This window comes from Silene latifolia, chromosome Y (assembly GCF_048544455.1).
Source record: "Silene latifolia isolate original U9 population chromosome Y, ASM4854445v1, whole genome shotgun sequence".
Classification (NCBI taxonomy): Eukaryota; Viridiplantae; Streptophyta; class Magnoliopsida; order Caryophyllales; family Caryophyllaceae; genus Silene; species Silene latifolia.
The window spans coordinates 145794848-145807923 of NC_133538.1; positions in this window are offsets into that span (position 1 = coordinate 145794848).

Here is a 13076-nt window from a genome sequence, read left to right on the forward strand (position 1 = left end):
CGGAATATCCCCTGGAAACACATCCTCAAACTCTCCCACCATCGGTATCGATCGATCAATCGGACCCTCTATCCGGTCATCTCTCACACATGGCACAATATCAAAGGACATCCCTTCCTTAGATATGACTTCAAAGTAACAGCTGCAATCAACTTAACTTTGGGTTTGACTAGAAACCCACGATAAGACACACTAACGCCCTTAGGACCTCTTAAAGACACTTTCTTTTGATGACAGTCTATCTTAGCTTTATACTTTCCCAGCCAATCCATCCCAACTATCATCTCAAAACCGTCAAAAGCAAACTCTAGCAAGTCTACAGGGAAATCAACTTGCCCAACTATCATAGGTACATCCCTATATAACCTCCCACAAGATACAGACTCACCCGAAGGTATAAAAACTTTCTCACTGACAGACTCATACACTCTTAAACTCAACCGTTTAACATGACTCGAAGATACAAACGACTGAGAAGCCCACGAATCAAACAAAACAAAGGTATGAATACCATTAACAAGAAAAGTACCGGTGATAACGTGTGCATCCTCCTCAGCTGCTTTCTTCTACATCATGAATAACTTTCCACTAGTCTTCTGTCCACCTCCCTGGACAGTACTGGCTGATGTGGTTGGCTTAGCACCCGACCCTTGGTTGTTGTTGTTGTTGTTCATTGGTGGTTTCTGATAAGAATTACCGCCGTTGCGGTTGCCGCCACTCTGGTAACTCTGACTTCCCCGGTTTGGCCATGACCCAGCCGGTCTATTGCTCGCATAGCTCTGCGCAGGTCTCTGGAAGGTTCCCGGTGCACTTGTGCACTCATGTCTCTTGTGGCCTACACCACCACAGCTATAGCAGGTCACTCCCCAACTACCACTAACACTTCCACGGCCACGCCCAAAGGAAGCCCCAGCACTGAACCCTGACCCAGAAGAAAACCCCTTAGACTAATTGTGGTTGCCTTTCTTGTGATTAGATTGGCCACCACCCTCCCTCTCAGACTTCCTTTTCTCACCACCTGACCTATCGTGAGCCATCTCCACCAACCTCTCAGCTCTTCCAGCCCTCTCATAAGCTTCCTTAACATCAGTAAGGACTCCCACGGGTAACTTATCCATAATCTTAGGGGTAAACCCCCTCTCAAACCTCAACGCCAAATTCTCCTCACTCAAACCCATATCCTCAGCATACCTAGACTTGTCATTGAACTGCCTGTAGTACTCGGCCACAGACATATCAGCGGTCATCTTGAAACTGTCAAACTCTTCCCTCAACTTACTCCTCACATGCTCCGGTACAAACTCTTTTCTCATAGCTCTACAAAACTCTTCCCAAGGTATAGCAGGTAAACCTTGGTTCACATACAACTCCTTAGCACTCACTTTCACCGTATCCTACAACTTACCAGCTGCCTCCCTCAGATAGAATGCAGCCTGTTCAACCCTCATCTCATCAGGACAGTGAACCAAATCTAATATGTTCTCCATCTCTCTAAGCCAGCTATCAAGAAGGTTCGGCTCCCCAACCCCCTTGTACTCTTTCGGGTTAAACCTCGCTATATAGAGGCTGATTTTAGAGTGATCAACCTCTTTCTCCTTATCCGTATCCTTATCTTTCCCCACAGTCTTTAAAGCCTCAGTAAGAGCATCCTGATGCTCCAACATATTAACGATGTCATCTATGTTCATAAGCTCAGCTCTCGCATACAAAGCAGTCTTCTTGGGCGACATCTTGAAACTGTATGAGAAAAGGGGTGGATATAAACATACGCGCTAAAACCTCAAAACACGAAAACAAGCTGCCCAGGCCCTACTCGATCGAGTTCCAAAACACACTCGATCGAGTAACAGGCTACTCGATCGAGTGCCCAACATACTCGATCGAGTGCCCCAACATCAGACCCCAAACAGACCTTCTGATCTCTTACATACTCGACCGAGTAGCTAGGCTACTCGATCGAGTGACCCCCTACTCGATCGAGTGCCCGAGGTACTCGATCGAGTGCCCGAGGTACTCGATCGAGTGCCCAAAAACACGATTCTGGACTCAAAATCGTCAAAAACCCACCCGATCAAGTTAGTCCCACTCGATCGAGTCATGCTAACTCAGAAACGCTACCCGCATGCTATATCATATGCTAACATGCTAAAAACTTTATAAAACCAACATTATATCATAACTAAGCATATAATGTTACGCATCTTTTCATACGATCTACGAAATCATTATATCATGTTATTAAATGCCACATTGTAAACACCCAACATGTTTTCATTCCAACATCAATTCTACATATATCATCAACCTTTCTTTCACATTCTCAACTTCCTACCACAAGCACCCAACGGTTACACACACTTCATCACATACACACACAAGCTAACCAAACAACGCATACGACCTTGACATACACCTCCCATGTGACCGGTTCAAAATTGTAGGGCGAGTTGGCGACTTCAGGACGTCTCCCAAGCCTTTGCATTAGCTCCTACAACCTTTACCCCGGATTCATTTTAATTGACTCCCTATGTTCATTAGGTTCATTGGTTACAGGTTTCAGGATCGTCGCTCTGATACCATTTGTAACACCACCATACTCCAAGTGCCTTACCAGGACCACTCAGGTATGAAGATATTACCATCTCGGTTAACCGAGTCAATGATAATCAAATAAACAATAAAGAAACAACGTTTAAATAGAAATACTTAGTGAAAGGTTACAATTCTCGAAACCAAAACCAAAAGTATAATACATGTTCTTAAACCGATCTGTTTCTCGTTCTAATCGAAATGTAAAGAAACTACTAAGCTACAGCGGAAGACTTCTATCATCATATCGTGGTAATCCCGGCTATCCCAAGACTCATCTCATACTGCTCAATATCCGCTCACCATCCCCGAATGGATCACCGCAGTTTAAAAAACAACAACCGGGTCGAGTACTAATCCCACAACTCAATATATATCAACAATAAGATAAACAGACACGTTTTACTTAATCGTCACACACACAACCACACCAATTCCAACAATCTCAATCACCGACTGTCCACTGGACCAGTCCTGCCCGTGGGGGACCGCAGCCGTACCAACCAAATCCCCGCTCCTCATAATGAGCGATAACCCTATCCATTAATGTGCACATCCCTTCTGTGGCGGGTTCCACAGAAGGAGAAACTAGGGCGTGAAGCCACTCCCGCAAGTGACCCCACTCAGCCGAGGGCACGCCTCGAGAAACATAGAAAACCAATCACAATCACAGCCGTCACAATACAATTACTATAACAAACAATCAATCTCAACACATCAACAATCATCCCATTATGGGACTAATACTGAGTAGGAAATCCTACCTGGAAAGCACTCTATCAGACGGTCTCTACAGCTGTATCAAAAAGCTTCCTCTATGAAACCTCCTCCTATCATACAACATACAAATTCAACCAAATCACATACTACTCAAAAACCCCCAAATCCCTATATTAGGGTTTAACCAAAACAAAGGAAAGACAACAAAAAGGGTACATAGATCTTACCCTCGACGCAAGGATCTCAACGGTATAACCAACGATGAAAACCGACCTTCCAAACTCCAGGATTTGCTAACGATGCGATTAGGATTAAGAACGTACTTGCTTTCTCTCTTTAACAGTAAATTAGATTTTGCAAAAGTGTTTAGAATAATGACGACGAAGGTTATATATCTTAATCGCATAATTAACAAAACCCGAGAAAAACTCCCCGCAAACCAGCTACTCGATCGAGTACCCAAGGTACTCGATCGAGTACCCCCTTACTCGATCGAGTATCCTAGTTACTCGATCGAGTACCCAACTGTTAAGAAACTATTCTAAAAACGCAACTCACCCTTACTCGACAGAGTAAGGCCTACTCGATAGAGTACCCGAAGACTCATAAATACGGAGTATTACATCTTAGCCGCCGCATCATAGAGGAATGAGCTCATGAAATCCATGGTCAAGAAAGAGTAGGAATATTTCCTAAGACGATCTAAACAGGTCAACCCCAAGGTCTCAAATATGTGTCGCACATCCGTTTCTACCTTAAGGTCCTTTAAGATGGTCGTGTCGATACAACGGGTCGGTTTCATACGACATTTTTTTAACTCGACAAAGGCATCCCTTTGCTTAAAGTTAGCAAAGATAACGGTGGGGTACTCGGGTACGGGTGGTACTGTGGGTCCTTGGCTTCCTTCCCCAACCTCGGGTTCGGAAGCCCTCTCTCTCTTACTCTGACAGGTACCAACAGCAGGTCTTGGCATCTATTTCAAAACATATCTGTAGACACATAAACAAACACTTACTTGAAGAAAGCAACCCTTCAAGACATGTCCATGAAGGAAGAAACAACAATATAAACTAGTTTTCACCAAAACAACTAACAATTACCAAAACATGCTACTCTCACAACTCATAAAAGACGGTTTTATAGCTTTCGAAATATGAATTTCATAATATCAATTAACAAATTGGGCCTTTACTCCCTTCAAAATACATTCACAAAAGGTAAACATCATAACAACTTTGGGGCGGATTTCAGTTTGGGGCACTTTTAAGACGGAGTTTTAAGACAAAATTTTGGGCGAAACTAGTCAAAATCAACACCAAATATGATACCCACAACTTACATTACTCAATTTTCCCCTTTTCATACTCAAAAAACAAACAAAAATTCAATTTGAATCCCAAACCCTATAAATTTCGGTCCATATATGTTCTTATTTAGGTTTGATTTTTCTACTTCTAGCATCAATAATCAGCAACTAGAGCAAGTATACCAAATTTCAACAATTATAAACAAAAATACATGAGTATAACTCGAATTTCCAGAAAATCCTACACTTTTATATAGTTCTAATTGATTAAAAACAAAGAAAAAGATGAGCATTCTTACCTTGAATGATTACCAAGTGAAAAGAACGAATAAAACAAGAAGAAACAAGGAACCCAAGCACAAATTCACCAAGTTTTTGAGAGAAAAGGGTGATGATAGATAAATTAGGGTTTACAATATGAAAGAGTAAGAGAAGAAAAAGGATTAGGAAGGTATAAGAATCCCGCGTGTGTCCGGTACTGTAGCACTTACTCGATCGAATAAGTAGGGTACTCGATCGAGTGGCCTTGACTCGATAAAGTTGGAGCTACTCGATCGAGTTTTCGCTGGTAATTCCAACTTTTTCGACCTAATAAATCCACAACTAGATCGAGTAAGGTCTACTCGGTCGTGTAGGAACTCCTACTTGGTCGAGTAAGGTTAGGTACAAGGTCAAAAGTTACGAGTTTAGTTAACGATTCCTGCAAACCAATAACTCGTAGCAATTCCAAAGTATATTTGGAATTCGTCACTGATTATTTCATCCAATCACGATGCATTAATACTAACTCAAATATCATCCCATCCTACATCAAACTTTATGCAAGGCAATTCAACTACGGCGTCAATCTATACCTATACACAATCAACACATTATTCAGCAGTTACTTACGCACATGCAAAATTAATTATCCAACCTATGTTTACACTACACTAAGCATCCATCTAGCAATAAAATATCATATATCACTCAAGTTTGCTAAAAATTTCAAACATGTCACAACATTTCATCAACCAAATATCTAACATAATTATGCCATATCATAAGAATACGCAACAACATTCGTCCATTACATTCCCAAACATTACTTGCCAACTTATACTAATTAGAACGCATATAAAGAATCGACTCGCAGCTTATTATTATCATCACATTATCCAACACTCGTATGCAACTACTGTCACACTCACCATCTTTGACACATCTACACACACTTTCCTCAAATCACAACCCTTTACAGTTCATTGTTACTATATGCACGCGTTAGACATTATCATAGACTCCACCATAACTACATCTAACCTATTGATCATACACATCTATGCACACAATTCCCGACTCGATATCCCCATTCTCGGTGACTGGCTTAAGTTTATTAAGGCCATAATTTTGAAATGAGGGCGACTTCTAACCCAAAATCAAGCATCAGCCGGGGATCCCGACATACATACACCAGGTTCATTTTACTAGACTCACTACGTTCATTGGGCTTATTAGTTACAGGTTCCAAAATCGTCACTCTGATACAACTTTGTAACACCCCCATCTACCATGGAGAATTAACAAGACCTTCCCTAGCAGATAAGGGCGTTACCACCTCGGTTGTCCGGGGACAAGAAAAATCAAATGTCGATAGAAGAATAATTATATTAAATTACAAGTGATATAAACAAAATAAAGATACAACTCGTGACTACTATAAGTTATGTGAAACTATCTCTGCCATGACTCGTGGTAGACTCATCCCTCCAAGCACCCAGCTATGATTCAATCATCAACCTGCTAAAACTGACTACTCACCATAGTGGATCACGGGAGACACAACACAAGAAGACAACACAACAATACCACACAAGGTCAATAACTGAGGTAACAAGTACAAAAGCAGACACAACAAACACGGTAATACACATACACCACCACCTCCAACAAACCACACCTCTTTGACTGCCCGAAGGTCCAGTCCTGCCAGTGGGGGACCGCAGCCATTGCCATTTGAGCCCCGCTCATCTGATCCGAGCGATAACCCATGTTCCTTAATGTGCACATCCCATCTGTGGCGGGTTCCACATAGGGCCAATCAAGGGCGTGAAGCCACTCCCGCAAGTGACTCCACTCAGCCGAGGACGAACCTCAAGAACCATAGACAAACAATCACAATGACCAATCACAACCAATCCACAGCACCATCAACGATACTAAAACAAACTATACAATACAACCGACACACTAGACAACCAACACTACTGAGTAGAAAAACATACCTTTAGCAACTCGCAGCAAGTCCGCGCACGACCACAAGATAACAAGCAACCACCATATCCACCTATAACAACCAGCATAAGCATCTATTACTACTACCACAACACAACTGAAATCAAGGAAGACGATGATGATGATGATGACAACTAACCTATACAAAGTAATCCAGCGTTAAGACCGCTACCCGACTCAAGCATCCCATCCCTATGGTGTAACCACTCTCAAAGGCCTCAAGGAGATGAACCATGGTGAAGAAGAAGTGAAATGACGACCTCTAGGTTTAGGAAGAAAGGTGGAGAAATATTTGGGTTTCACGATTTTACGATTTATAGTTCCCCGCTGAACTCATGTTACTCGATCGAGTAACCCACTTACTCGATCGAGTGCCCAAGCTACTCGATCGAGTAGCCCCCGCTAGATCGAGTAACACAAACTCCAAGGCTCACAACGTCACAAGGTTTAACTCGCAAGGTTTCCGATGGTCTAGATAGGTGTGTCAGGTCAGTCAACGTTGGTCAACGTGTCTCTAAAAGGACGGGTATTACATTCATGCCATTTGGATTAACGAATGCACCGACAGTGTTTGTGGATGTAATGAACGGGGTATTTAGTCCTTATCTTGACCAATTCATTGTTGTTGTTATCGATTACATTTTGGTATACTCTAAGGACAGGGAGGAGCATGCAGAGCACCTAAGAATTGTGTTGCAGACGTTGAGGGATAACCAGTTGTACGCGAAATTGAGCAAGTGTTAATTCTGGTTAGAGAAGGTAGCGTTCTTTGGGCATGTGGTATCCCTGTAGGGAGTCTTTGTTGATCCTACCAAGATTGAAGTTGTGTCTAATTCCGAAGCACTAAAGAACGTTGCTGAGGTCAGAAGTTTTCTGGGTTTAGCTAGCTACTATCGCATATTTGTTAAAGACTTTTCTAAGATAGCCAAACAATTGACTGCATTGACGAGGAAGGAAAACAGATTCGTTTGGGATGAAGCTTGTGAAAGAGCATTTCTTACTCTAAAAAACGTCTGTTGTCAGCATCTATCATAGCCTTACATAAAGCCAGTGAGAATTTCGAGGTATATGTTGTTGCATCTAAGAATGGTTTGGGTTGTGTACTGATGCAGAATGGTAAAGTAATCGTGTATCCATCGGGACAGCTGAAACCTTATGAATAAAACTATCCAACACACGATATGGAGCTGGGAGCTGTTGTTTTTGCATTAAAGCTGTGTAGACACTACTCATATAAGGTTACCTTTTAAGGTATTCTCTGATCACAAAAGTCTCAAATACATGTACACTCAGAAAGATTTGAATATGAGGCAGAGAAGATGGATCCAACTAATTGGTGACTACGACATGGAGATCATTTATCACGAAGGTAAAGCTAATGTGGTAGCTTATGCACTTAGCAGAACATCAGTTTATGCTTTATGTATGGCTATATCATAAGTGAAATTGAGAGATGAGATTGAAAAGATTGGCATTTATGTGACTCATAAGGTAGATGTGGTGAGTGACTTGAATATTAAACCAGAACTATATGCGGAGATCTGGGAGAAGCAGTTGGTGGACTCCAGGTTGGTGGTTGGCATGATAATGTGGAAAAAGGTGAGCCGGCACCGTTTAAACTTCATTCGTATGGGAGCTTGAGATTTAATGGGAGATGGTGTCTACCAGATGCTGAGGAGATGAAACGGAACATTCTTACTGATGCGTGTCTTTTATATGATGTTTTACACCCTATTTTACACGTATTTCAGAGCTCATTTATGTGGTTTAAGGCTACTATTTGCCCCATTTCGTCTACTTTCGTATTTTTATGTAATATTGCAGATTTATGCGAAAATGAATAGATATTGAGCTAAATCCGTCCCCGAGTACCTTGCATTGCATTTGACATGAAGTTAGTTACTCAAGGAACGAGCTTGGTGCGCATTTCGAGGCCCGAAAGACTAATCCACGAAGTTTTAGAAGCGGACTACCGGCTAAAGCAGTCGATCGACCGATGCCTATGGTCGATCGACCATCATACGACTTACAGAAGCCACTGTACACTGAAGAGCAGTCGGTCGACTGAGCATCATGGTCGATCGACCACACCGCTAATCAGACGTGAATAAGAAGATCGAGGAAAAGCAAGCCCATTGTGTTTAGGTTTTGATAATAAGTGTTACGTATATTTTCTATATAACGTAACCTAGAACATCAAGTTAGAGATTCAGTTTTCAATCAAGTTTTACATTCAGTTTTTATCAGTTTTAGAATATCAAATAATTAGGGTTCGGAATATTGGTTTGCATCGGATTTTCGTTCGTACTTCTAATCATTCCGTTACAATTCCTCTACAATTTCGGTATTCTTTCTGTTCTATTTCAGTTCATCTTTATTGCGTTGATAGGATAGAAATTGCTAGTTAGGTTTCAAAAGCCAATTTTATCATTTTATGTTATTTATTTGCCTAATCGTTTTAAGCATGAATTCCGTAGTTTTAATCCTTAATATTATTGTTGTTTCCACTATAGCCATGAGTAGCTAAATTATTCGTGCTAGGATGTAGGGAATCTGTAGGATTAGGCTGCATTAGAATAGTAGACTGAAATCACGTGTCAGTCGATCGACTGACCACGTGAGGTGTTACCTTCGTTTTAATTGTTTTAATTTCTATATTTGACGAATCAAGTGCACGCGACTAGTTGAATGTTTAGGATTTGACTGACCCATTAGATAGAAAGATAGGGAAGGTTGGTTGACCATCAATTAAAATGACTAAACTACGCTGAGATCGAAAGATAGGTAAAGTTTAGGTTTTTAGTCACTTTTCAGGACGAGAGTCAGTACTAGTGATATTAGGGACTTGTAGCGAGATCGAAAGATGTTACTTGTTAAGAGTGGACCGAGAGGACCTCTTGTTTTCCCGCCTCATGTGTTTGATTTAGACCTACTTAGTATGCTGCCGCCGAAACTATAGTGAGCCGACCATCCTTGCACCCCTTTTTAATATTTGTTTTATCCGTCTATTTAGTTTATTATCTTTATTGCCTTTAGCAATAGACCAAATCAATTCAACCCCCACATTCGTTACCTTAGACTAGAATTAGACAATTATTAATTACATTCGCCTCCTTGTGGTTCGACCCTATTACCACTAGCCTAGGTTAGTTTTAATAGGAAATATAAATATTATTTTTGGTACTCACAACGACGGGTATCAAATTTTGCGCGCGTTGTTTGGGAGGCAATTGTTCTAATTTTCAGTTGTTTTATTTTAGTCTGTTTCTTAGTTTAAGGGACATTCGTTCCTTAAACTATTCTCATATTCTTTTTATAGTTTCCTCTTATGCGCAGGTCACAGGGCGGCGAATTAGTACCTTTCAATCCTGAGATTGAGAAGACCTTGCGTGAGTTGAGACGATCATCTAGGATATTGCCAACAGAGGAAGAGCTGAGTACTCTGTCAAGTTACTACAAGAACGCTCTATTTGAAGAAGATCCACCTTCTTCTCCTGTTTCCACTTCTTCAACTGAGGCCGTCACTTCTCCAGAAATTCCAGTCATGGCTGAAGAAGCAAGCATAGCTAGTCAATCTGAGCCGACTGCTGTGAATCTTTACAAAGGATTCGCATTACCAGGAGAAGACCGAAAATTCGAGCCAAAGCCTGCCTATATTAATTTGGTTGAGAGAAACCAATTCGGGGGAGCTGCAACTGAAGATGCAGCCAAGCACATGGAGACCTTTATCGATTATTGTTGTTCCATACCCGCACCCACTGGCGTGACTCCGGACCAGATAAAGGAGACCATGTTTATTTTCTCCCTTCGTGATGCTGCAAGGGAGTGGTATAGAGACTTGGATCGAGATGCTAATGGGATAACAGACTGGAGTTCGTTGGCCTTGGCATTTTACAAGAAATACTTTTCTGCCTCGAAGACCAATGCGATTAGAACTCAGATCACGAGCTTTAAACAAGGGCCGGATGAGAACTTTCATGAGGCCTGGGTCCGTTTCAAGAGATTGGTGCGAACCATACCGCACCATGGGTTTGAGAAGTGGGCCTATGCAATCAGTTCTATAATGGGCTTTATGATGATCAAAGAGCTATCTTGGATGCTACAGCAAGTGGTCAATTTGCAGAGAATGTTGGAGAGACCAAAGGGTGGAAGATCATTGATGACTTAGCCACCCATAAAGCTGAATATGGGAATTCCAGGGGGAATCAAAGGAGAAGTGATGAATCTTCTTCTGTGGCTGCAATAGAAGCTCTCATGGCAAGATTTGACAAATACGAGTTGGGAGGAGCTTCAAAAGGGGGAATCTACCATGTAAATGTTGTGTCAGATGGTCCTTTCGTCTGCAAAAGATGTGGAGCTGAGGGACATGTTTCAGAAAATTGTCCTAGTCTCTTTGAGTCTTGTGCTGCCTTTCAACATTATAGGCAAACGAATACCTATTATGAGCCGAATGTTCATCCAAATCTAAGGTGGAGTAGTCAAAATGCCTTAAATCCTACTCAACCTCCACAGCAGCAGCAGCAGCAAACTTATGTGCCCCCTCATAAGCAACAACAGTTTCAAAAACCTCACTATGTGCCGCAGCAGCAACAATCTCAAAATTCTGACTTTGCTGAGTTGAAGAATATGTTGCAAAATGAGTCCCAAGCTAGAGAGGCCGGGATGAAACTACTAGAGAGCCAAATTGCTCAATTGGCTAGCAAGAGTGCAACTCGAGCTCTGGGACACTTACCGACTCAGACGGACCAGAAAGAGACCCTTAATGCCATCACTTTGAGGAGTAGGTCTACCCTTGAGGGGCCCGTCATGGTCGAGGACGATGCTGCAAAAGATGAGGCGGAACCGAGTCAAAAGAAAGCTGGAACGAACAAAAACAAGAAAAAGACGAACAGCAGGTATGTCAGTCGATTGACTGACATACCCGGTCGATCGAGTGAAGTGCGACAAACAGTAGCTTCTGGTCCTGTTCAAGTCAGTCGATCGACTGACCTAACCGGTCGATCGACTGAGATTGCTGCTGATAGTGAACCTTTTCGTCCTCCAATGCCCGATAACTTGAGGGATCATTTGTTTCGGGTACGACGCCCGAAAATATTGAGGCCGGACCCAACTGCTGATGGGTCTGTTCCGGTTCCAAAGTACGACCCTATGTCAATTAACGGTTCACATTTGAGACGGTCTGAAGAAGGGTCAAGCTACAACAAAGAGAAGGTAGTGGACTTTCAGCCTAAGTCCACCGATGCCGGCATGAGAGATTTAGAGGAGAGGGCTGAGTTGCTTCTTACAACCCCCTATCCGGAGAGATTGGTGCCGACGAAGGAACAGGTATCTTTTAATAAGTTTGAAAATGTTGTTCGTAGTCTAAACGTACAAGTACCTTTCCTAGAATTAGTCAATCAAGTGCCTGCTTATATGAAGTTTATGAAGCAATTACTATCTAAAAAGAAGTCACTTGAAACTGTGCATTCGGTCTCATTAACTGAGGAGACATGCTCTTATTTGCCCCATACTGCACCCCTTAAGCTAGAAGACCCGGGAAGCTTTTCAGTCTCATGTAATATTGGCACCTTTCTTATTGAGAAAGCCTTATATGACCTAGGAGCCAGTATTAGTGTAATGCCCTTGAGTCTTGTTAGGAAGTTAAAGTTGAATAGGTTTGCAGTCACAAATATGATAGTACAGATGGCTGATCGCTCTGCTGTCCAGCCAATAGGAGTCTTAGAGGACATCCCCGTGCAAATAGGGAAGTTTTTCATCCCTGTTGACTTCGTGGTGCTTGATATGCCCGAAGATGCACACATACCTATCATACTAGGTAGACCATTCCTGCACACTACTGATGCAGTTATTGATGTTGGTTCAGGTAGTTTGACCTTTAAGGTAGGCAAGCATTCCATTGTCTTTGCCCATACAGCTAGGAAGAAAGACCCCATGTGGCCTGTCACTTGCAATACGGTTTCTGAAAAGAAATCCTATTTTATACTTCCTGATATGCCTGTCTCTATTCCTACTCCTGTTGTAACACCTCCGCCCCAGATTGGGAGAAAAGTGGAGGAAGATTCTTTTGTTTTAGACATTGTAGGAGCTGGTTTGGGGAAGGGAGAGATGCCTGTTGCTCCAACTGTGAAGGAGCAAGTTGTTTCAAGAGGCGGTCTAGGTTGCCTTAGCTATAGCACGGATGAGGAGC